Genomic DNA, 23,738 nt, shown 5'->3' on the forward strand with positions numbered 1-23,738 from the left:
CTAAATATTATATAAAAACAAAAAAAAATGAATATATAATAGAGTCCCGTTATTATTGTCCTTAATTATTACATGATATTTTTGAAATGAAGAATGTCATATAAATTATTTAATCAAATAACCACCCTTATTCTCTTGTTTAATTTGTGCGTTATAGTATTTTATAGTATTTTAAGCACCATCAACTTTATAGTATTTTAAGCACTCAAAAAGGATGCTTCCTATTTAACATTATAAGATTCTTGTGATCATTAATTTCCTTCCCTTCTCGTCTCTTAATACTCCTACAAGACTAAAGGAAAAATTGGTCCATTATGAAAAGCATAAATATGCCATACTTGTTAGTTGTTACTTTCATTAGTACGGGAAATGGTTTGAAAATTTGATAAGAGATAGGCCACCAATTAGAATCTATATATATGTACATAAGTACATTCATAGCTTTTATCATATCATATATAGGCCACCAATTAGATGAACATCAATCTCTTTTCTGATGTTTGATGCAGCGGCCGTTATAAGGATTTTATTTCAATCTATGAACTCACCTTCACAGCTAGGTTGGCAAGCGAGTGGTGATGATCCGTGTGGACAATATTGGAAAGGCATAACATGCTCAAACAACCGAGTTACAAAGATGTAGTCTTACACTCCTCTTCACTTTATACCACTTTTTATCATGATTGCATTTTGATGCTGATTTCTAAAATTATTGTTTTATTTACCAGTAAATTATCCAATCTTAAACTAACGGGAACATTGCCTTATGGATTACAACCCTTGACATCTTTGACCAACCTGTAAGATTCACTATTCTTTCATACAATATCCTGTTTTGTGTGGAAATGTAACTCGTGATGTGACTCTTCTTTTTATTGTAGAGACCTGAGTAGCAACAATCTTGGAGGTGGCATATCATACCAGCTTCCTCCAAATATGCAGCGCTTGTATGTTTCTATATATATATGGTTGTTACCCTTAAGTTTATTTCACCCATAATATTTATGGATAATAAAGTTGGAGTGTTGGAGCAAGAAACAAAGATGTCGGAGCAAGTCCCTGGGATGAAACTCACACAAGAGACCAAGAAACTAAGGCATGTTTGTTTTAAAGTTAATTACAAAAGGAGGAAACTTTTGGCCTCCAAATCTTGTTCATTATCACTTAGCTAAGCTACTTGTCTTGTATGTTCATATTCTAAGTAGTAAAAAACAGCACTTACTAGATGGTTTAAATACATTATTAGAAATTAACATAGTTTAGGAAACTAGATGGTAGATTTGACTGATTAGTGTTTATTGCAATGCTTGTATTTTAGTAAGTTTAGTAAGACAAAGTTTTGTATAGGAGTTATTATTTTTTATTTTCAATAATAAAAAATTATATATTATATTAATATTTTGTTTATGACTTATATAATATTTCATTTATGGATTATGATTTTTTGCTATTGTGAAATTTTAATACAATTATTTATATAACGCAATAAAAATGACGGTAAAAATTATTTTTTAAAACGATAAAAAATGTCACTGTCAGGGTAAAAACGGCAGTTCAAAATTGCCATTTTAACCAACCAAAACGCTATTATCAAGGTAAAAATGGCGGTTAAAAAATGCCGTTTTAACCAACCAAAACGCCACTCTGTCAGGGTAATAATGGCAGTTCAAACCACTATTTTAACCTATCCAAAAACTGTCATTTTAACCCTGGAAATAACGGCGGTTTAAACCACCATTTTAACCAACCAAAATGCCACTCTGTCAGGGTAATAATGGCAGTTCAAACCGCCGTTTTAACCTATCCAAAAACCGCCATTTTAATCCTGGAAATAACGGCGGTTTGAACCGTCGTTTTAACCTATTCAAAAACCTCCGTAATAACCAGAATGGTGCCCAGAATTACGTCGCTTTACGAAACTGCCATTATTGGTAATAATGGTGGTTCAAACCACTGTAAATACCAAAAAAACCGCTGTTTTTACCAAAATTTTTTGTAGTGGTAATCCTTCAATCTAGATCTCAAGTTGGGTTAATATATGGGAAGAGGATGGTAGACTTTCGAATTGCGGATCTAATAAATCAATGGTAGAGGATATTTGCAATATATTTTAATGTTTAAGTCAATAATAGTCTAAGAAGTATACGGATTAGGATGAGATAACATATTTCCAGTACATGTTGAGCCTTTTTATTTCTAGTGTTTGGATAAAATATTCCAACATGATGTGAATAAAATTCCTTCAAATTTGGTGTTGATCCACTCAAGATATAAATCTGGTTGCTCTTTGTATGATTAATGTGAGTCAAAGAGGGTATTATTTGGCTGGCCAACATACCAGAACTAACAAGGGAGCTAGTCCAAAGCATTGCCCCCACGAAAGCCAGTACTAGAACAAGTTTTGAGTTTCAAGATCCGTAGCTGGAGCATTGTGTTACGATCCGTGGTTTGTGTATGCGAATTTTTATAGGAATCTTTTCACTTATTGCACCATGTCCAGTGGCATCTTTCAAATGGTGAGGAAGTCATTTACGACATTTTTCCATTAGATGAAGAAGAAATAGGGTAGTGCGCTCGTATTTTCGAATGATAGCCTGTTTACTTACTCCTTTTCCACTGAAATGCACTCAAGAAGGCTTGTTCATTTGGATACTCTTTTATTTTGTTTTAAATTTTACCTTTTACATTGTCACTTTTGTGGAGGAACCTCTTGAGAGAGAAGTGTAGGAAAAAGAGGGTTTTTTGTCTTTGAACTTTATTAGTTACTTTTTCTAGCGTTGTTACTTTCTTCTCCATGTATTGCATTCTTCTCTTCCTACTTGAGATTTACCATGGTTACTGTCTATAATTATTTGATTTTAGATTCTTATTTTTTTGCTTCAAATGTGTCTTCATTGTTTGTGTTTGTTTCGCATATTGTAGGGGAGTAATGACTACCCTTTGTAGAGGCACTCTGACTTGGCTGCGCTCGATGCTTTTCTAAAGGGACTAGGGCTGCACTAGCCATAACTTACCTAGTAGGATAATGGCAAGAACGCTACCTCCTTTGCCATGATTCTTTCTTTCCATTATTCTTTTCTTTTATTTATTCTTTCTCTCATTGTTTTTATTTTGGTAGTAGTAGAACTGCCATGCCACAACAAGTTATGTTTCATGTTGGCTTTTACTTTTCATTTTCTTGCTTTTACCATTTTTTCTTTGGTCCTTGAGGTATTACTTTGTCAAATTATAATCCTTTCCTTATTATAGGTGCTCTAAGAAAAATAGGTAGGCTAAAGAAATCATTGCAAACATTTCATGATAAGCTCCATCTTTCACTGGGGGAAAGGCATCTTTATGGATTTTTTGCATTTTATAGCCAAGAATGGGACTCTTAATCTCTAGGAACTAGTTCAAGGTAAGGGATACGCCGTAAAGACAAATCTTTGTTGAAAACATTTGTGTTTAAAGTGCTTTTCTTTTATTTGCCTTTTTTATTTCATATTATCCTCATTTTAAAATCAATTTTCTTTTCATATTTAAATTTTGGTCGAATGGCTCGAATAAACAAACTTTAAATCCTCTAAGCTTAACTGCTTGTAGCAACACAAGATACCGCTACATCAAGCTCCACCGTTTCCTTCACTATAATCTCCGCTGCTCTCTGATGAAGCAAAACCGTCAGCTAAAAATTTCTTCTAGGTTAGAGGAAATAACTTCATTGCAAGTATAGTTCCCAACCGACAAGCAATGCTCAATCAAAGTTTAATTTGGTTGTCACTAGTACAACCCCAATAAAATAATCGAGAGTAATAATCGTGGGTCATTCTCCATAGGAATTACAATGAGGTGCTTTATTATTGGCTATGAAGATGCAAGGGGGTTTGATTTATAAGAGGGGAAGAAAATAAATGACAAGAAAAGTAAAGCAAGTAACTAAAGAAAGCAATTAATAAAGAGACATTCATGGCAAGGATTGAGAATATAGACTTTCTATCCTAGTCATACAATGATTAACAAGAGCTTATCCTATTTCGTCATCCCTAACAATGGAAGGAGGTACAATGTTATCTTCACATTGAGAGAAAGTCAAATAAGACTATCTAATCTCAATCCAAAAGTCCTAATCAACTTACTAATTGAATTAGCAAGATATTAGAGTCAATGGAAATAATACTAGCTAACAACTCTAGATCACCAACATAGGTTTGGTCTTAATGACTCAAGATTGCTTAATTCCTCTTTCCAAGCCAAGAATGCTCAAAAATCTACTCTAACATCCAACCAAACATTTTATCAAACACTTGGAAGGCATAAAAGGAAAGCATATTAAAATTAAATTGCAAGAAATATAAAATCTAACAACTACCAATTGCAAGGAAACAAAAACAACAATCCAATTAACAATAAAAGAACATCAAACATGAAATTGCATTGAATGAAAATCTACTACTACCCAATACAGGAAATTAACAACAACAACTAAAGAGAGCACACTAAGCATGAAATACATCAAAATTGCATTAAAGAGAATGGAAATTAACAAGAGTGTTCACAACATAAAAATGGCCAAAATGAGAAATTAACAAGAGAAAATAGGAGAATCAAAATAATACAACAAGGAATTGTAAAGAAGACAAGATGAAAACAAGGAATTAAACCTAGATCTAGGAGAATTTGACCTATTCCTAACCTAATTCTAGAGAAAAGAGGGAGATTCTCTCTCTAGAAACTAACTACATGCTTCCTAATCTACAACTAATTGCTCCCCCTTTGCCCAATCTTGAATTCTGCATGAAATAGCCTTAGGAATGAGTTGGATTTGGGCATGGGCAGCTCAAAAATCGCCCCCAGCATTTTCACTTTAATGAGGTCACGTGTGAGTTGTAATGCGTACGCATGGGTCACGCGTACACGTCGCTTTGCTTTTCCTTCTCATGCGTATGCGTCATGTCATGGACTACAAGAAAACCAGGATTTTGCTACGCTTTTAAAGCGTAGCGAAAAGTGGGAAAAAGCGTAGCGATAACTTTTCGCCACGCTTTTTAAGCAACCGGCACGCTTTTAAAAGGGTCACAACTGCTAGCGTGCCGGTTGCTCTATCGGCACGCTTTTGGTGACCTATGGCCATGCTTTTTTTGTCACCACGCTTTTATCTATTGCCACGCGTTTAAGCGTAGCCGTATGCGAGAGGATATGGCTACGCTTTTAAAGTGTGCCAGTAGCTAGATTTGGCTACACTTTTAAAGGGTGCCAATAGCTAGAGATACGGCTACGCTTTTAAAGTGTAGCAAAGTCACGAGATATGGCTACACTTTTAAAGCGTGCCAATAACTACAGATATAGCTACGCTTTTAAAGCGTGCCAATAGCTATAGATATGGCTACGCTTTAAAGCGTGGCGAAAAGTGGTGGTTGTACGAAATAGCTACACTTTTAAAACGTGGTTATAAGTTTGTTCAAGTTCAATTTTTTTTAAATCTTCCTAATAAAACCTAATAAAATTCATAGATAATATAAAATTTAAACAATATAAAACCTTAATAACAATTTTAATTACTATTAACATAAAACCTTCATAACAATTTTAATTACTATTAACAATATAAAATCTTCATAAACTTGTACACCAAATATAGTGGTTGATCACATGACAAGCTTTAACAAAAAATCAAAATGATAACAACTACCCATGAATTTGTAATACATGCATTATAATTCCAACAACTATTACATTATCTTCTACCTTTAAAAACTACAAAATACACATTAAAAACTACAAAATACCCTTCCCTCTTGTGATGTCTTGCTGGTCATCTGAGATATCATAGGCCAACCCTTTCCATCTGTCCTTATTTGTCTGCTTGTCCTCATCGATCTCCACAATCTTGAAGCTTCCAGAGGAAACCTTGCTGCTGCTGGGGATTCTTGATATAACCTTCTTCAAGCTGCTTCCAAAGAAAGCTGATGAACTGGAAACTGATGAAGCCACAGCTCCAGAACCATTCAAACTCACCTATAATGTAAAATTACATTATTCTCTTGTTATTTAAGAGTTACTACTCTATTCAAAACTCTAATCAAGTTTTTTTTACTATACAAGAAATCATGAACCGCATCTAGATATATCGATAACTCACAAATTAATGAAAAACAAGACAATGACTGCAGAGCCTAACCTGAACCTCAAGTTGCCATCATGAGAGAAGTTTCATATGTAGATTAAATGTGAAATTTTATAGCATCATAGTTTTAACTAATCATTAAATGCTTTACTTTGCTGCATTGAACTGCCGGCAATGTTTATGCCTAGTGGTAAGCAAATAATATAACTCACAAAAAAAGAGTAAGATTAATAGAAAATAATAGAGCTAATCCTGAGAAGAATTCCAAGGTCCAGAAAATTCAATGCTATTAGAAAATTTTCTTTTATGAGTTGTTTATGTGTTCAACATCGTTCTAAATCTCATGGATAGCTACTGAAGACCAAGACCTATCTAATTTTGTAGGTTAAGGAAAATTTCACAAGGTGACCAAATAAAAGGCACAACTACCGTTGGAACTAGCACCAATAGTTCACTAATTGCCTCAAAACAAAGCACATACTGGACCTGATAGCTTGACCAATGTTCTTCATAAGCAACACAGCTATTAAGGTCTTACCAGCACCTGTATCCAACATTGCTATTGTATTCCTCTTCTTTGCAACTTCAAATACTTTTAATTGATACCTATACGGAAAACAAGAAACCGCAATAATACAAATATAGGCAAGGTTACATTACCTGATTACCATCATCAAAATAAAGAAATTGCAAGAAACAACAAAGACTCAAACTTCAATGAATTATGATCATTCTGCGGCATTACCCCCAGATGAAACACTAGAATAAAAAAGAAGGGTGAAACAAACAGGAATAAAATTAACTATTTAATTAAACAGAAGAAAAAAATTAAGCCCAAGAAAGAGAGAAGAAAAGGAGGTAACCTCTGGGGTCCATGGTCTGGGGTGTCTCGGAAGGGGGTGATTCTGATTCTGATTCCTCAGCACAAGGTTTTGGGTATAAGTGTTTAAAGGTTCGGTTGGGACAAGGTTGGTTCTGGTTTGATGAATCCATGTTGAAGAGAAAATGAAAAAGGAAGAAAATTTGGCAGTGAAAACAATAAATGTACCTCTCAAATGTAAATGTAATAACTTATGTAATTGTACCTCTTCAATATGATATCCTTTTCTGGATGCTCTGACTATCATCTCCATTTGAAAGACATATCCCTTACTAATGCAGCAACTAATGATGTCTTCAAGCATAGACTTCCTATAAAGTCTACCAATACCAAGAATAAATTGATTTCAAATTGTGGAAGCAAGGCAGAAACTTACTATCAACAATGTATTTAATACAAAGTATCAATATCAATACCTAAATGATCTTGTCAAATCTAAGACACCAGGCCATAAAAATGTTTAAGCAAGAACATTTGCTCCCCTGCTTCTTAGTTTGCACATAAGATTTCATCCATGCACACCACCACCTTTAACATAACGAGTACCAGTAATTATATCTGCTCTAGCTTCCATTTGCTTGCTGAAAAATGTGAGATTAATGGTGATAGGTGTTCATATAAAGATGGCATAGGCAGTTAACGAGAAAGTGAGAAATGACTTATTGAAAGTTTCCCTTACCTAATGAATTTTGGCAAATATTTTGGCTGCAGAAGAACTAACAGATCAGACAAGGAAAAAAAATAAATAAGAAGAGGTTAACACGATTCTGCTACAAATAATTCTCTAAACTAAAAATGAAGTTCATCTAATTCTTCTCTTATTTTTTATTATTTGTTCCAAATTTAATCACAAATAATAACTACAATCTATCATTTACATGTTAACAGCAAAACTTACATGGTACGACAGATCAGCATCCATGATGACAACAAAATTTCCAGATGCATGCATGCCATGAATATAAGCAGTTCCTGTACATGAATTTTATCAAAGGCTAATACAATCAAAATCATTTAGCAAAAGTATCAAGTATATACCTAAACCCAGCTTCTTAGATCTCAGCAGGGATGAACATGTTTCCTTGGTTCATCAGAACCACCTTGTTCACCTCCACCTCCGTCAACACTATCACACTGCTTCCCAATATGCTCGTCTTGAACATCTACTCACATACCTACAAACATTTCAATTTCCTTTCTATCTTAATTATTGAAACTTGAAAGGATCCATCCATATACATATCCATCCTTCATCGTTGTAAAGCTATAGTACACTCGTTAATTCTCTCGTTTCGTCTTTTCAGTACTTTTCATAGGGTAAAACGTACAAGTCTACAACTGAACTCACCTTTGTCTTTCTCCCTCGCCATGCAAATTATAATCAAAACTAGAATTAAATAAACTTGACAAGTTCTTAATTAAAGACAAAAAAAAAGAGAAAAAAGCTTAAATAGTTAATACTGCAAGTCAAAATAAATAAAGAAACTGAATTTAGTGTCACCAAATATTTAGTTAAATAAACTAAAACTGAATCTGCTTAATTGCTGCATTTATATGGCCTGGCTTTATACTCAAAATCATAAACCAAACCATAAATTTAACTGCAATTTGGTTCAGCTTTGTTCTGATCTTTGCTACAGATGGAAAATGACACTCAGCAAGGTTAACCCAATTACATGCTCTGAATTGAGACATTACATGTAACTATTTTGCTTGATATATGTGTAAAGCATTCAACAATTTCATGGATAAAAGATGCTACCTACCAATGTATAGGAAAGCGAGAAATACCAAAGGAGGATGACACTCACATTTAAATCTATTGAGCACAATGGGGAATTATGGCTAGAGAACTGAAATACCAAAGGAGGATGACATATTTTTAAATCTATTGACCTTTGGCTAGCCTCTCTTCCCCCTCCTGCAATTTCTTTTCCCATTCTCGCAAGTCCTCTATCTGCTTTGATAAAGTACTCTCATGTGATTCTTGCCTGTTGCAAATCATATCATAATGCATTATAAACAAGTACAGCTACATATTACAATAAGAAAATAGTAAAACCTTTTAAGAACAAATAGTTTAGAGTTATCATGAGTACTCTGCAATTAGAGATAAGCGATCCCTTCGAAGCAAAGCTTCTTGAGACTCAAGATCGTGTGATTTTCTGTCAATCTCTTAACTCTTTCTGCTTATTTCTGCAAGTTTGGCATCAGCAGAGCGCAACTTTCCTTCCACTTCTAAAGATTTCTCTTCAATGCTAGCAACCAATGCATTTGCTTCCGCCAACTTTGACTCTGCAGAAAATTTAATATTTGCGTGCTCTGAGTGCATTTCTCGCACAACCTTCTCTAACTGTTTATGCAAAAATGTTTACATATTAGCAAGCAGTAATTGTTAATTGTTAATTATTAAAATAAGAAAAGAATAATCATGGTTTCCACAAATAAGCTTTAATATAAGAATCATGCTTTTCTTTATTTTGAAAAAGAAGAATTAACACTAAGACAAGTATTTATATAATAATTAAAAAAACTTACATCAAGCACACATTCTTTCTCAACACCCAAGGCCTTCCTCAGATGCTCTTCCCGCTTCTCTGCCTCAAAGATGGCAATTAAATGAGCAGATTTTTCTCTTTCAAGAGCATCCTTCACTTCTGCCAAATCTTGATTCAGCTCATTATACTTAGAGCTCCACTCTTTTTTCTCAATCAAGAGAAGCCCCATATTATATTGATACGCATAAAGCTGGCCCCAAAAAAAGAAAACAAATTAGCTAAAAGAAAATTAACCAAAGTAACCATGAACAACAAACAGTGTACACTACTACATATAGATAAAAGTGGACATTTGACCAAAATCCAATTTCCTTAAGCAGTAGCAAAATTGGAAGAAAGTAAAGAAGAAAACACTGGAAAAGGGACATTAGAAAGCTTTATGAACTAATACCCACAAGACAAAGACAGACTTGAGAGCTAAATTGCCACAAGCCTAGTTCTTTGGACAACATAACAAGCCGCCAACCCAAAACCAAAGTTAAAGTTTCAGTGCTCAAAAAGTAGGTTGAAATTTCACGAAACAGCCTGAATCCGGTTTACACTGGAATTACTCTCTTAATTTATAAAATAGTACTTCGAGTTCCGGAACTGCAGAAAATAAGAAATAAGAACCAAACATTCAAATCAAAACCAAGAAGTTTAACCAAGAGAATACTAGAGAACTGCAGAAAATATGCCAACCAAGAATCAAGAACAAATTAAAAATCATAACAAAAATCAAGAACTGAAATACTTAGGAACAAACCAGAATTAACTCAAGAATAGAATAGAAAAACAAATAGAAGCAGTGAAAAATTAGACAAAAAAATCAAGAACCAACCTAAGTCAGAGGCTCCATTCTTGATGATGCAAACAGAGAGTGGCAGAGTGGAGGGAGGAGTGGAGGAAGACGTGGTGGCTGCCAGAAAGCGAGCGGCAACGCGGAAGGGAGGGCTTCGTCGTTCTTCACGGAAGCGAAGAAGCAGGAAGCGAGCGGCAGCGTGGAAGGGAGGACTTCGTCGTTCTCCACGAAAGCGAAGAAGTAGGAAGCGAGCGGCAGCGCGGAAGGGAGGGCTTCGTCGTTCTTCACGGACTGTCGTCCGAGTGGTACTTCGTTGGAGTGTTGTCGTCGCGGTGAGGGCAGGGGTTAGGGCTTTCGAAGAAAGGTTAAGGCAAGCACAATGAAGAAGGGTTAGCTAGGGCTTTCGAAGGGGGCAGTGGTGAGGCACAATGGAGATTGGTGGTCGCCATTAGGGCTTTCGAAGGAGGAGTTAGGGCAGGGCACAAAGAAGGAGTTAGCTAGGGCTTTTTTTCTCTAAGTCTTTGAATCACGAAGAATTGAACTCTGGAGCATTTTTGGTTAATTCGAGCTTCTTTATTTTTTTTTCTGAGGGAACCTTTTGGCCACGCTTTTGAAGCGTGCCAAAAGGCTTGTAGGAAACGGCTACGCTTCTGAAACGTCACAATAATAAATTTCTGTTGCCACGCTTTAAAAGCGTGCCGAAATCTCTCTATGGCTACGCTTTATAAGCGTGGCAAAAAAAAAACGTAGCTAAATCTCGCATCAACGGCCACCCTCATAAAAGCGTGGCCGTTGACCCTTTTTGCCACGCTTTTAAAGCGTAGCAAAAAAAACGTGGCCAAATCTCTATTCAAACGCCACCCTCACATAAGCGTGGCCATAGACCACTTTTGGCCACGCTTTTAAAGCGTAGAAAAAAAAAGCGTGGCCATAGGCCTTTTTTCTTGTAGTGATGCGTACGCGTCACCTGGCGACCTCATCTCCACGCGTGCGCGTCTTCCACGCGTGCGCGTCGATGTATGCACTCCAAATCCTCATTTTTTCATGAATTCTCCACTTTGCATGCTTTTCTCTTCACTTCTTCCATCAAATACTTGCCTTATGAACCTGAAATCAATCAACAAACACGTCAAGACATCGAATGGAATTAAAGTGAATTAAATATAGCTCTTTTAAGATCCAAAAAGCATGTTTTTACACTTAAGCACAAATTAAAGTAGAATTACAAAACTATGCTATTTCATTGAATAAATCTAAGAAAAGGTGATAAAATCCGCTAAATTAAGCACAAGATAAACCACAAAATTGGGGTTTATCAAATCTCCCCACACTTAAACCAAACACGTCCTCATGCTAAACTCAAAAAAGAAACAAAGGGTATAGACATTTATTCAATGCAAACTACCTAAATTCAACCAATCTAATTGTAACTACCTAAATGAATACAACTACTTAGTCAAAATAAATTAAGTTCCAAGAATATATATACAAGTACAAGGGCTAAGGTAATAGCAATCAAATCAAACCCACAATTGATTTGAGTTATTAAAAGAATTTATAAACTTGTAAGAAAAGAGATGATCATGGGTGAAAACATGTAATTGAGCAATCGAACCCTCACCGGATGTGTATCCGCTCTAGTCACTCAAGTGTATGGGGTTGATTCACTCAATTCTCCCCTAATCATGCTTTCCGAGATTTGTTTTTCATCTAACAATCAACAATCATTTCATGCATGCATACAAATATCATGAGGACTTTCCCATAGGTTGTAATGGGGTTAGGGTCAAGGTAGGATTGCGTATGGTTAAATGGACTAGAATTTGAATCTTTGATAAGCTTAAACTTCCCACCTAACCTATATAACAACCTATACAATTTCAAAGCTAACCTAACTACCCATTCTTCACTTTTTCACACACTCATGCATTTTCTTTTTTGATCACCACACATATGCATTGATTATTATTGAACTTTACTTTGGGGCATTTTGTCCCATTTTTATTGCTTTTCTTTTTCTTTCTTTTTCTATTTTTTTCTTTTCTTTTATATATTTTTTTCTTTATTTTGTATATATATATTTTTTTCTTTTTGTAATAAAATATATACAAAAGTATCAATGCATATGGTTTTACATTTAATTAACACATGAGTATGTACCCAATTCCCAAAATTTTTACAAAAATATAAAACACACTTTGATCTCTACCCAATGTTCCCAACTCTCCCAAAATCAAATGATAAACACTCTCACTAGCCTAAGTTAATCAAAGATCCAAACAAGGGACATTTATTATTTTTCATTGAGGGCTTGTAATGTTCTAAAATCAAGAACAAATGGGTTTAGCATAGGCTCAAAATTGGCTAACAATGGAAGATAAAAGGTAGGCTATTTGGGTAAGTGAGCTATTTGAAACAATGGCCTCAATCATATAAGTTCATTCATACACAAAATAATGGACATAAAGAGTCAAACAAATCAAAGATTACAATCATAAAAAAAGAATAATACACACAAGAATAAAAATAAGTGGTCATATGATGTAACCACACAATTAGGCTCAAATCTCACATGCTTGTGTTCTTAGCTCAAAAATCATGTTCCACAATGTATGTAATTCAAGCAAGTTCTAAAATTTTTTTTCAATCAATTGGGGTGCCCTATAGATAAAATCCTTTGAAAATTTCATTTTTTTGTTTAAGCTTATTATATTATATATGCAAAATAAGAAAATACAATAAAATCCTAGAAAAAACTAAAAAATGAAATGCAAAAGTGTTGGGATTAGAAACTTGTCACCCAAAAGTGCCGATTAGTCGGACGACCTCCCCACACTTAAAAGTTTGCACCGTCCTCTGTGCATTCAAAGATGAGCAAGGGGGTACGGCGACTCTCCGGATGCCACCTTCAGCTGGTGGGTCAACCGGCTGCTACATATTCTTTCTCCCGCTTCTATTTTTGCTTATGGTGCATCAGTCATGAAAAATAGAAAATAACACCGTAAGATAAGAAGATACAAAAGCAAGGAAGCATAAATTGTTGCAATGAGGTAAATAACTAGAATGGAGTGAGTGAATTAGTGTGACATTAATGAAATAAGTGTGTGAGTTCTAAGATACATGCGGTTTAGAATACACACTAGCATGGAAGCTATGTCACAATTACGCAAAAGAAATATGCACTTCACTCATTCTAGTGTGCATGAAATACTTTGAAAGACTTGTAGGTTAAGATACAAATAAGTAGTGAAGAAGCATGAAAGCATTCAAGCAGTTAATCAAGCAATTGTGAAATTGGATAATGCATGGACATAGAGTGATGTGCAAGGTAACTTTAATGAATAAGATGGAATATGAAACTTGCACATCAATCAATGACACGTATTGAAGTTTGTTTGCAACACCTAAGTGACATAGAGTTGGAGCACATGGGTGCTATGGAACTTATGAAAGAGATATAAGAGTTAAAATCAATCACATAGCAAGCATGGTCCACAAAGCTTAAAAAGCTAAAAAATATGTCATTCGGTAAGTTTACAATCCAATTTCACAATTACACAAATCTCAAAGCATGAAATAGGTGGTGTAAATAAGGGTAAATCATAAACAAGTATCACCTAACAAAAAAAATGCATTGATAATGTACAATTTCCTAACAATGGGTTATGAATGCATGGTGGCTAAAACATGCAATTCAAATGATTTAGAAGCTTAAAGGCGATATAACATGTACTTGGTATTCACAAATATTAAGCATAAAAATTCAAAACCAAGTAGCAAAATATAACCTCAACAAAGAAATCCAATCAATGTTATAAAAAACAGTTATGCTAAAATAGCATTCAGTTAATAATAAGCAGCAATGGACAACAAACAATATTAATAATCCAACACTCATAATGAAAATAGAAAAAGAAACGTGAAACAAACTAACTAAACAACTAACTAACTAAAAAGAAATGGTGATAAATGGTGATTGGTAGTGTTGGATGATAGTCGAAGGAGGGACAGAAAAGAAAAGAAGAGAGAAGAAGGAAAGAAATGGAAAGAGGAGAAGAAAAGAAGATGAGCGAAACAGGGCAATCCACGCGTACGCGTGAAGTGACGCTAAACGTGGTGAGGCGAAAGGGGATCGACGCATACACATGGGTCACGCGTACGCATGATGGGTTATTCAAAGAGGCGACGCATATGCGTGAGGTGATGCGTATGCGTGCGTGGATTTTGTGCTAAAAGTACAATTCCAGCCCAAAACTCACACAACTCTCTGGAATTTGTATGGAAGGTGGAAACTTTTGATTCCACGCGTACGCGTGGATGGTTGAAAAGCTTGGGGTCACGCGTACGCGTGACATGGTGCTCTGTTTTTCAAAATTTTTCAAGTTCTTGCACCAAACTAAGCATTCCAAACCTCCAAACAACTACCAAAACACCATAAAATCTTATTTAAGCTACTAGACTCCCAATAAAACTCAACTAACTAAACAAAACATGAAATTAAACCTATTTTACCAATATATACAAAAGAGAAAAATGAAAAGATGTTACTATGGTGGGGTGTCTCCCACCTAGCACTTTTGTTTATTGTCCATAAGTTGGACTTATGGGGAGCTCTCATCAAGGTGGCTTGTGCTTGAATCCATCAATAGCAACATCCACCAATGCTTGGACTTCCAATAAGCTCCACCATTCAAAATTGATATCTCCAAGCTTTGATAGAGTTCTTCACAAACCATGAGCTCCTAAAGTTGATCCTCCTCTTGTAATCTGGGATCCCACACTTTATTTTCACACCCGTCTTCAAGTTGATCATGATAAATTCCTCCGGGTGGTAAAGAAATTGAATTATCATGAAGGCACCAAACTACCCTCCTAGACCCATCTATTTGAGCGCTACACCAATCCATGCTCCTAAATTTTGAGCTTCCCACCATAATGAGCTTAGACTTACAACGCCAACTACTAAACACCCTCCTCTTACGCTTAATTCCACAAAGCGCCCTAAGTTGACCATCCATTTCAAGCAACCAAAATTCAAGTGGGATAATAAAGCTAAGAGTTAGAAGTTTTACCCACTAAAATGAAGGATTGAATGGCAACCTAGGTAGAGGAGTTCCCAACGGTCTTGACAAAGCATGTTCTACTCCCGTCCATCCTCTTCTAGAGGCTTCCACCATTTGGCAAGGTTCTTCAAGCTCTACCTCTTGCCAAGCTTCCTCAAGTTCACATGCTTCTTCACCAAATTCTTCTAGCTCTTCCCCATCACTCAAATCATAAATAGGGGGTTGAGTGAAATCTACCCCTTCATCAATTCCAAGTCCAATGGGGAAGAATTCCTTAAACTCAAAAGGATCATATGTTGATGCGGAATCATCATAGATAGGGGAACTTGGTGCTTGCCCCACTTCTTCCAATTCTTCAATCACATTGTGCCTTGGAGGTTGTGCACTATCCTCCTCAATACCAATTTTGAACTCTTTAGAAGAGGGCTCTTCAACTTGAGATTCCTCCTTGTACTCAACATCTCCTAAATCTTCAACCACTACTTCCTCTTGTCCAATAATATCTACTTCCTCCTCTTGTTGCACTTCTTACTTTAACTCATCTTCTCCACCTTTAAGCTCCAAATTCACCCCCTCACTAAGCTCCTTAGTTGCTTCTCCACATTCAACAATGGGAGTGCCTTGATCGCGTAAGCTTAGGTGGGATGAGACCATGTTGCTAACGGCTTCCATCATGATAGCAATTTTAGCTTCTAGCTCCTTAAACTCCTTTTTCGTCTCCTCTTGTTGCCTTAGGATATGAGATCCAAGATCTCTTTGTTCTAGCATGAGGGCATGGAGACCTTCGTCTATTAGGGACAGTGGTGGAAGAGAGGGTTCATCATTTGGGGGAAAGGCATTGTAGTTAGAAGGTGGTTCATATTGGTGAAAATCTTGAGGTGGTGTATATGGAATTTGTGGTTCATGGGAGTATTGGTGTTGGAATGGTGGTGGCTCTAGATATAGTTCATATGGTGGTTGGTATGGTGGATATGGGTTAGAGTCATATGGAGGTGAATGGTGGTATGAGGCTTGTGAGTGAGATTGACAACAATGTTGAGGGTTTGGTTCGTAATTAGGTACATCATAGGGTGGATTGTAGCCATGAGAGATTGGAGGAGGGTGTTGCCATGAAGTTTGACCATAAGCATGTGGCTCCTCCTTAAATTGATATCCATTCCCACAATGTAGTTCCTCATTGAAGCTTTCATTCCCTACAACATAATTGTAACTAAACTCATAGCCAAAAGGATGAGAATTCATAGTGAAAGACAAAACAAAAACAAAAGCTAACAAGAAACAAAGAAAGCAAAGTCCTAAAACTAGCAAAAACTAACAAAGAAGCAAAAGGCAAACATATTCACATATATACAATAGCCAATAACATAGCACCAATGCAATTCCCCGGCAACAGCGCCATAAACTTGATGAAGCAAAACCGTCGGCTAAGAATTTCTTTTCGGTTAGAGAAAATAACTTCGGTGCAAGTATAGTTCCCAACCGACAAGCAATGCTCAATCAAAGTTTAATTTGGTTGTCACTAGTTCAACCCCAATAAAATAACCGAGAGTATTAATCCTGGGTCGTTCTCCCTAGGAATTACAATTAAGTGCTTTATTATTGGCTATGAATATGCAAGGGGGGTTTGATTTATAAGAGGGAAAGCAAATAAATGACAAGAAAGGTAAAGCAAGTAACTAAAGAAAGCAATTAATAAAGAGATATTCATGGCAAGGATTGAGAATATAGACTTTTTATCCTAGTCATACAATGATTAACAAGAGCTTATCCTATTTCGTCATCCCTAACAATGGAAGGAGGTACAATATTATCTTCACATTGAGAGAAAGTCAAATAAGACTAGCTAATCTCAATCCAAAAGTCCTAATCAACTTACTAATTGAATTAGCAAGAGATTAGAGTCAATGGAAATAATACTAGCTAACAACTCTAGATCATTAACAGAGGTTAGGTCTTAATGACTCAAGATTGCTTAATTCCTCTATCCAAGTCAAGAATGCTCAAAAATCTACTCTAACATCCAACCAAGTATTTTGTCAAACACTTGGAAGGCATAAAAAGAAAGCATATTAAAGTGCAAGAAATATAAAATCTAACAACTACCAATTGCAAGGAAACAATAACAATAATCCAATTAACAATAAAAGAACATCAAACATGAAATTGCATTGAATGAAAATCTACTACTACCCAATACAAGAAATTAACAACAACAACTAAAGAGAGCACACTAAGCATGAAATACATCAAAATTGCATTAAAGAGATGGAAATTAATAAGAGTGTTCACAACATAAAAATGGCAAAAATAAGAAATTAACAAGAGAAAATAGGAGAATCAAAACAATACAACAAGGAATTGTAAAGAAGACAAGATGAAAACAAGGAATTAAACCTAGATCTAGGAGAATTTGACCTATTCCTAACCTAATTCTAGAGAGAAGAGGGAGATTCTCTCTCTAGAAACTAACTATATGCTTCCTAATCTACAACTAATTGCTCCCCCTTTGCCCAAGCTTGAATTCTTCATGAAATAGCCTTAGGAATGAGTTAGATTTGGGCCTGGGCAGCTCAGAAATTGCCCCCAGTGGTTTCACTTTAATGAGGTCACGTGCTAGCTGTGACGCATACGCATGGGTCACGCGTACTTGTCACTTGGCTTTTCCTTCTCACGCGTACCCGTCTTCCATGCATGCGCGTCGATGTATTCACTCCAAATCCTCATTTTTCCATGAATTCTCCACTTTTCATGCTTTTCTCTTCACTTCTTCCATCCAATATTTGCCTTATGAACCTGAAATCACTCAACAAACACATGAAGGCATCGAATGGAATTAAAGTGAATTAAATCTAGCTATTTTAAGGCCCAAAAAGCATGTTTTTACACTTAAGCACAAATTAAAGGAGAATTACAAAACCATGCTATTTCATTGAATAAATGTGAGAAAAGGTGATAAAATTCCCTAAATTAAGTACAAGATAAACCACAAAATTGGGGTTTATCACTCTTCGCTACTTCAAATCCTCTAATCTCAATTATTTGTAGTAGCACAATGTACTAATATCGCTGCTTCAAGCCCCATAGTTACCTTCACTCCGCTCTTCATTGCTCTCTCGTGCATAAAGAGGAAAGGAAAAAGGCTAGTGGTGATCTATAGTTTTAACTAAGGTAGATCTTTACCACCTTTTAGCCCCTTTTCTATAGTAAATAATGGTGCCCACAACTTTGGATGTCGCTCATGGTATGAGAAGGAATCTTAGTATGACTCTTTTGGAAAGGAGGGTGCTCTCATAGACCTTTTATTAATGCCATGAGTGCTTCCTATCATTGAAGTGATCTAAATAGTCCCTTAGGGATTCCTCATACTTTTGAACCAGGGAGTATAGCTTTAGGTAGGTCTTGGGTGGCTTCTCTTCGTAGTAAAATTATTCAAGAAGTGCTCCAATAAATCTTGGAAGGTGGAGCTACACTTGGGCGAGAGCATATTGAACCATCTGAGGGTGGTTTTATTGAGGGTCATCAACAAGGCTATGTATTGTAGGGCATCTAAGGGTCCCTCCAAGGCCATTTTACTCTCAAATATATTTAAGTTATATTGGAGGTTATTGGTTTTACAATAAGCATCCTTCATAGCACGGTGACGAAAACTCATCAGAATCTCTTTTATAGGTATTTTTACAACAAACAACTGTAACATTTTGCCTCTACCGTGCTGCTAACCCTAGGTCTCCTTGGTTACCTTATTGTATATTCGTATGGGTTCCATTCCGGTGAAGGAATGTTCTTGGATTTCAAAGTGTGTTTGATGGTGGGAGTGGTCTTGAGCATCATTACAGGTGTGTTGGAAGGAATTTTCTTGGCTCTCTTGCTATATACACGCAACATCTACCAAGACACATACCTATTTTTTTTACTTTCTCCTTCACTCTTCGTGCTACCTCTGCTTAAATTTAGGAATCACATTTTTTCTTCCTTTTTTTCAATGGATAAGGATATCCTATCATCTAGGTTAATTTCTTCTTTTACTGAATTTTTTCTCCAATAGTTGAGGACTTTCCCTGGTGACTGCTAATATTTTTGGGTGATTATATTTCTAGTGTCGAAGTAGATAACTGCATTGTCTCATCGCCTTGATGGGAGAAGGTTGGAATAAATTTAAGACCATATCTTAGAGAAAAAATTTGTAGTGGAGAGCAAATTTTTTAGACAATGTTATAGTCTAAATAGTTTTCTTGGAAATGCTGAGTAGAATTTTCCACAAATAATGCCAATATTGTGAATGAACTAATTTGGATTTCAAATCCCAAGTTGGGTTAACTTGTGGGATAACGATGATGGATCTCCAATTGGAGATGATTAAATGAATCGATGGTGGGAGATACCTGAAAGATACTCCAACACTGAAGTTAATAATAATCTAAACAAATTAAAGATTAAAGTTAAATAACATATCTTGAGTGCATATTAAGCCTTTTATTTTATTTATAGTTTTCGTTATAGAATCCCTTGAGAATATGGATGAAATCCCCATAGATTTGATGTTGATCTCCATAAGATATGAATCTAGCTGTTCTTTTTTTTTGGGATGAGGTTGATAAAACACTATTTTATGGTTTATATTGTGTTTAATTGAGTGGTTTTTATCAAGTCTTTATCCACTTATTCATATGATTTGCATGATTTTACAATTCCTTCCTAGTTTAGTTCTATGGTTGAAAACTTGCTTTCTACAAGTCTTTAAATTGTATATTTTAATTCTCCTTTATCCCATTCGATGCCGTGATCCATGTGTTAAGTGTTTCAGGCTTCATAGGGCAGGAATGGCTTAGAGAATGGAGAGGAAGCTTGCAAAAAAATGGAAGGAACACAGGAAACTAAGGAGATGCCGTGATTCGTGTGTTAAGTGCCTGACGCGTACGCGTGGATTGAAGTTCTGCAAAACGACGCGAACGCGTGCTTCACACGAACGCGTGACACGCCAAAACGACCAGCGACGCGAACGCGTGACCGACGCGTACGCATGACATGTGCGATCTGCAGAATTAACAGAAAATGCTGGGGGCGATTTCAGGCCGTGTTTTAACCCAGTTTTCGGCCCAGAAACATAGAATAAAGCTAGGGAACATGCAGAGACTCAACACACATTGAGATACATTCACATACATTGATATTAGGATTACTTTTAGTTTTAGATCTGCATCTAGAGAGAAACTACTATTCCTCTAGGTTCTCTTTACATTTTTCTTTATTAGTTTTATGCTTTTAGATATTGAAGAGTCATCACCTCCGTTGAAGATATTATCTTAGTTTGTTTCCTATTTCCTTACTCTGTTAATTTCCATTTATTTTAATTAGTTTGTCACTTACTCTTCAATGTTCTTATTCACTTTATTTAGAGTTACGATTGGATTATTTTTATGGATTGTTGATGCAAGGGATTACTTTTACTTTTAATTAATTTTAAATATCTATTTTATTTTATTTAATTTATTATGTCTTCTTATATTTTTCTGAGTATTATATCCATGTCAATGGAGTAGATTTTCTACTTGACATGGGGGTTGATTAAGAGGAGACACTTGAGTTGGAATGCTCAAGTGCTTAGTTAAATTAGAAGTTGTTGGCTAATTCTGTATCTACTAACACTAGACCTTCCCAAGGGAGAGGACTAGGATTTGCGGATAAGGGTTAGCTCAATCACTTGACTTTTCTTTATTTAGTAAGGGTTAACTAAATGAAAACAACAACCTCTTTATACTACACTTGAGAAGATTCCAACAAGGATAGAACTTCCAATTAATCATTCCCCCAATCAAGGCTTTTTATATTAATAATAATTCTTAGTTTTTATTGCTTTAATTTACAATTATTTAGTTGCTGATTATCCAACTCAAAGTTTCTTAAAAATTCCTGATTAATAAATTAGCACCCTTTCCTGCAACTCGTTGGGAGACAACCTGGGACTCATACTCCCAGTATTTTTATTTCTAAAATTTGTGACAACTTCTCTAAATTGACAAGGCGGATTTTAGCTGGTTAAGAACTATACTCACAACGTATTCCATATTTTGATTTCTTAATTAGCCGACTTCTGCCCTCTCGTCAATTTTTGGCGCCGTTGCCGAGGAGTTGCATTAGTGTGCTAGATTATTAATTAGTGTACATATTTTTATTTGCATATTTTATTTTTGTTTTTGTTACCATGAGCTATATGTTTTTGTCATTGAATGACGCGTTCACTGCCTGATCCGAGCTTAGCCACATTTGATCCTAAAATTGAAAGAACTCTTTCACGTATTAGGCGAGCTTGACATCGGTTAGCCTCTGAGGGTGGTGAAGTAGTTGTTATCGATTCACCAGTCTCATCTGAGGGAGAATCTGAACCGCCATCTGAGAGCAAAATAAGCTCCCTTACTACTGATTCAGTTGATTCACGTTTAGATAACATGGCAGCACCTAGGAGGATTACTCTCCAGGAAGCTGGAGCCCCAGATTTTACACTGGAGCCGTATCAAGTGCATCACCTAACTCTGGCTACATATTTTGGACTAAAGATTGCACTAATCAACTTGATGCCCAAGTTTCATGGCTTACCAGCTCAAGAGGCTATCAAGCACCTTAGGGATTTCCAGACAGCCTGTTCTACTATTAGGCGTAATGGTACAGACGAAACTTCTATTCTGTTAACCGCCTTCCCATTTTTTATTGAGGGAAAGGCGAGGGAGTGGTACTACTCCCAACCTGAAGTGACTGTTACCAACTGGGATACGCTCAGGAGAGAATTTTTAGAAAAATACTTTCCAGCTGAAGTTACAGATAAACTGAGGAAAGAGATCTCCTGCATTGTTCAAGGTGAATCGGAGACTCTCTATAAGTACTGGGAGCATTTTAAGAACCTTCTAGACGCATGCCCCCATCACATGATTGACATACTAGTGTTGATCAGCTACTTCACTTAAGGCATGAAGCCCCAGGATAAGACTACACTGGATGGTGCTAGTAATGGTTCTATCAAAAAGTACAAGACCACAGATGAAGCATGGCAACTGATCAGCGACTTAGCTAAGTCCACTAGGAATCACAGGCATAGGCACAGCCACCCCAAAGCTGTTGCAGAGATTTCCTCTAGCAGTGAGACTACTGCTCTTACCCAGAGTATATGTGAAATGACCAACCTACTGAAACAGATGCAGTTAAATCAACAACAAGCACAACAAGCTCAGCCTCCCCCACCACAACAAAGCCAACAGTCGGTTCCACAAAGAGTATGCGGGATCTGTGCTGATTATAGTCATTATACTGATGAATGTCCACAGCTACAACAAGAAGACAACACTGTGGCAGCCACTCATAACTTCTATGACCGCCCGAATCAAGGATACAATCATTAAGGCGGCAACTACAACCAAGGTGGGAACTATAACCAAGGGTGGCAAGACAACTCCAACCAGGGTTGGAGAGATAATTCTAACCATGGCTGGAGGGACAACTATAATAGAGGAGGCAGAGACAACAATGGAAATCAAAGGTGGAATAATAATAACAACAACAGACAGCAAAATCAGAACCAACTTTATAGAGCATCTCACCTAAGACAGTCCCAAGGACCCCAGCACAACCAACAACAAGTTCCTCAGATCACTTATTCTAATCCCTCATCAAATGACGAGATGCTCCATTCTCTTGCACAAGGACAACAAGACATGCAGACTCAGCTGAACTCAACTTTAAATGGTTTGACTGCCACTTTACAAGCTCTCGTCTCCCGGATAGATTCATTGCCTAATTCCACCAACCAACCTTCAAGCTCCAGTAGAATTCCTTCTCAACCCCTACCTAATCCCAAAGGTGGCATCAATGCCATCACTTTGAGGTCCGGAACCACATTGCAGGAGAGGAACCATGAGGAGCCAAGCCCACCAGAACACGTCCCAGCTGAAGATGTGGTAGAAGTGGAAGATGCTGAAGAGGAAGAGGACGTACAAGACATGGTTGAAGAAGAAGAGGCTCAACCACGGAATGAAGCACCAAGGGATGCAGAAGCTGCAAGTAATGCCCTTCCTATCCCATTCCCACAACTTGCAAGGAAGCCCAGAAAGCAGATGGAACTTGATCCCAAAATGGTAGAAATATTCAAAAAGGTTGAGGTAACTGTTCCCCATTTTGATGTTATTCAGCAGGTACCTAAATACACAAAGTTTCTAAAAGATTTGTGCATACATAAAGATAAAATTAATGAATTAGAAACTATTCCTTTAGGTAGTTCCATATCTGCTTTAATGGGAGGTATACCTGAAAAATGTAGTGATCCGAGTCCATGTATGGTTAACTGTACCATTGGAGGTGTAATATT

At 36.4% G+C, this 23,738-nt stretch overlaps 1 pseudogene; it reads right to left on the minus strand.

The window, feature by feature from the left end:
• LOC110271482 lies at positions 5,755 to 8,237 on the minus strand (annotated as a pseudogene).

The sequence above is a fragment of the Arachis ipaensis genome, chromosome B04, assembly GCF_000816755.2.
Source record: "Arachis ipaensis cultivar K30076 chromosome B04, Araip1.1, whole genome shotgun sequence".
Classification (NCBI taxonomy): Eukaryota; Viridiplantae; Streptophyta; class Magnoliopsida; order Fabales; family Fabaceae; genus Arachis; species Arachis ipaensis.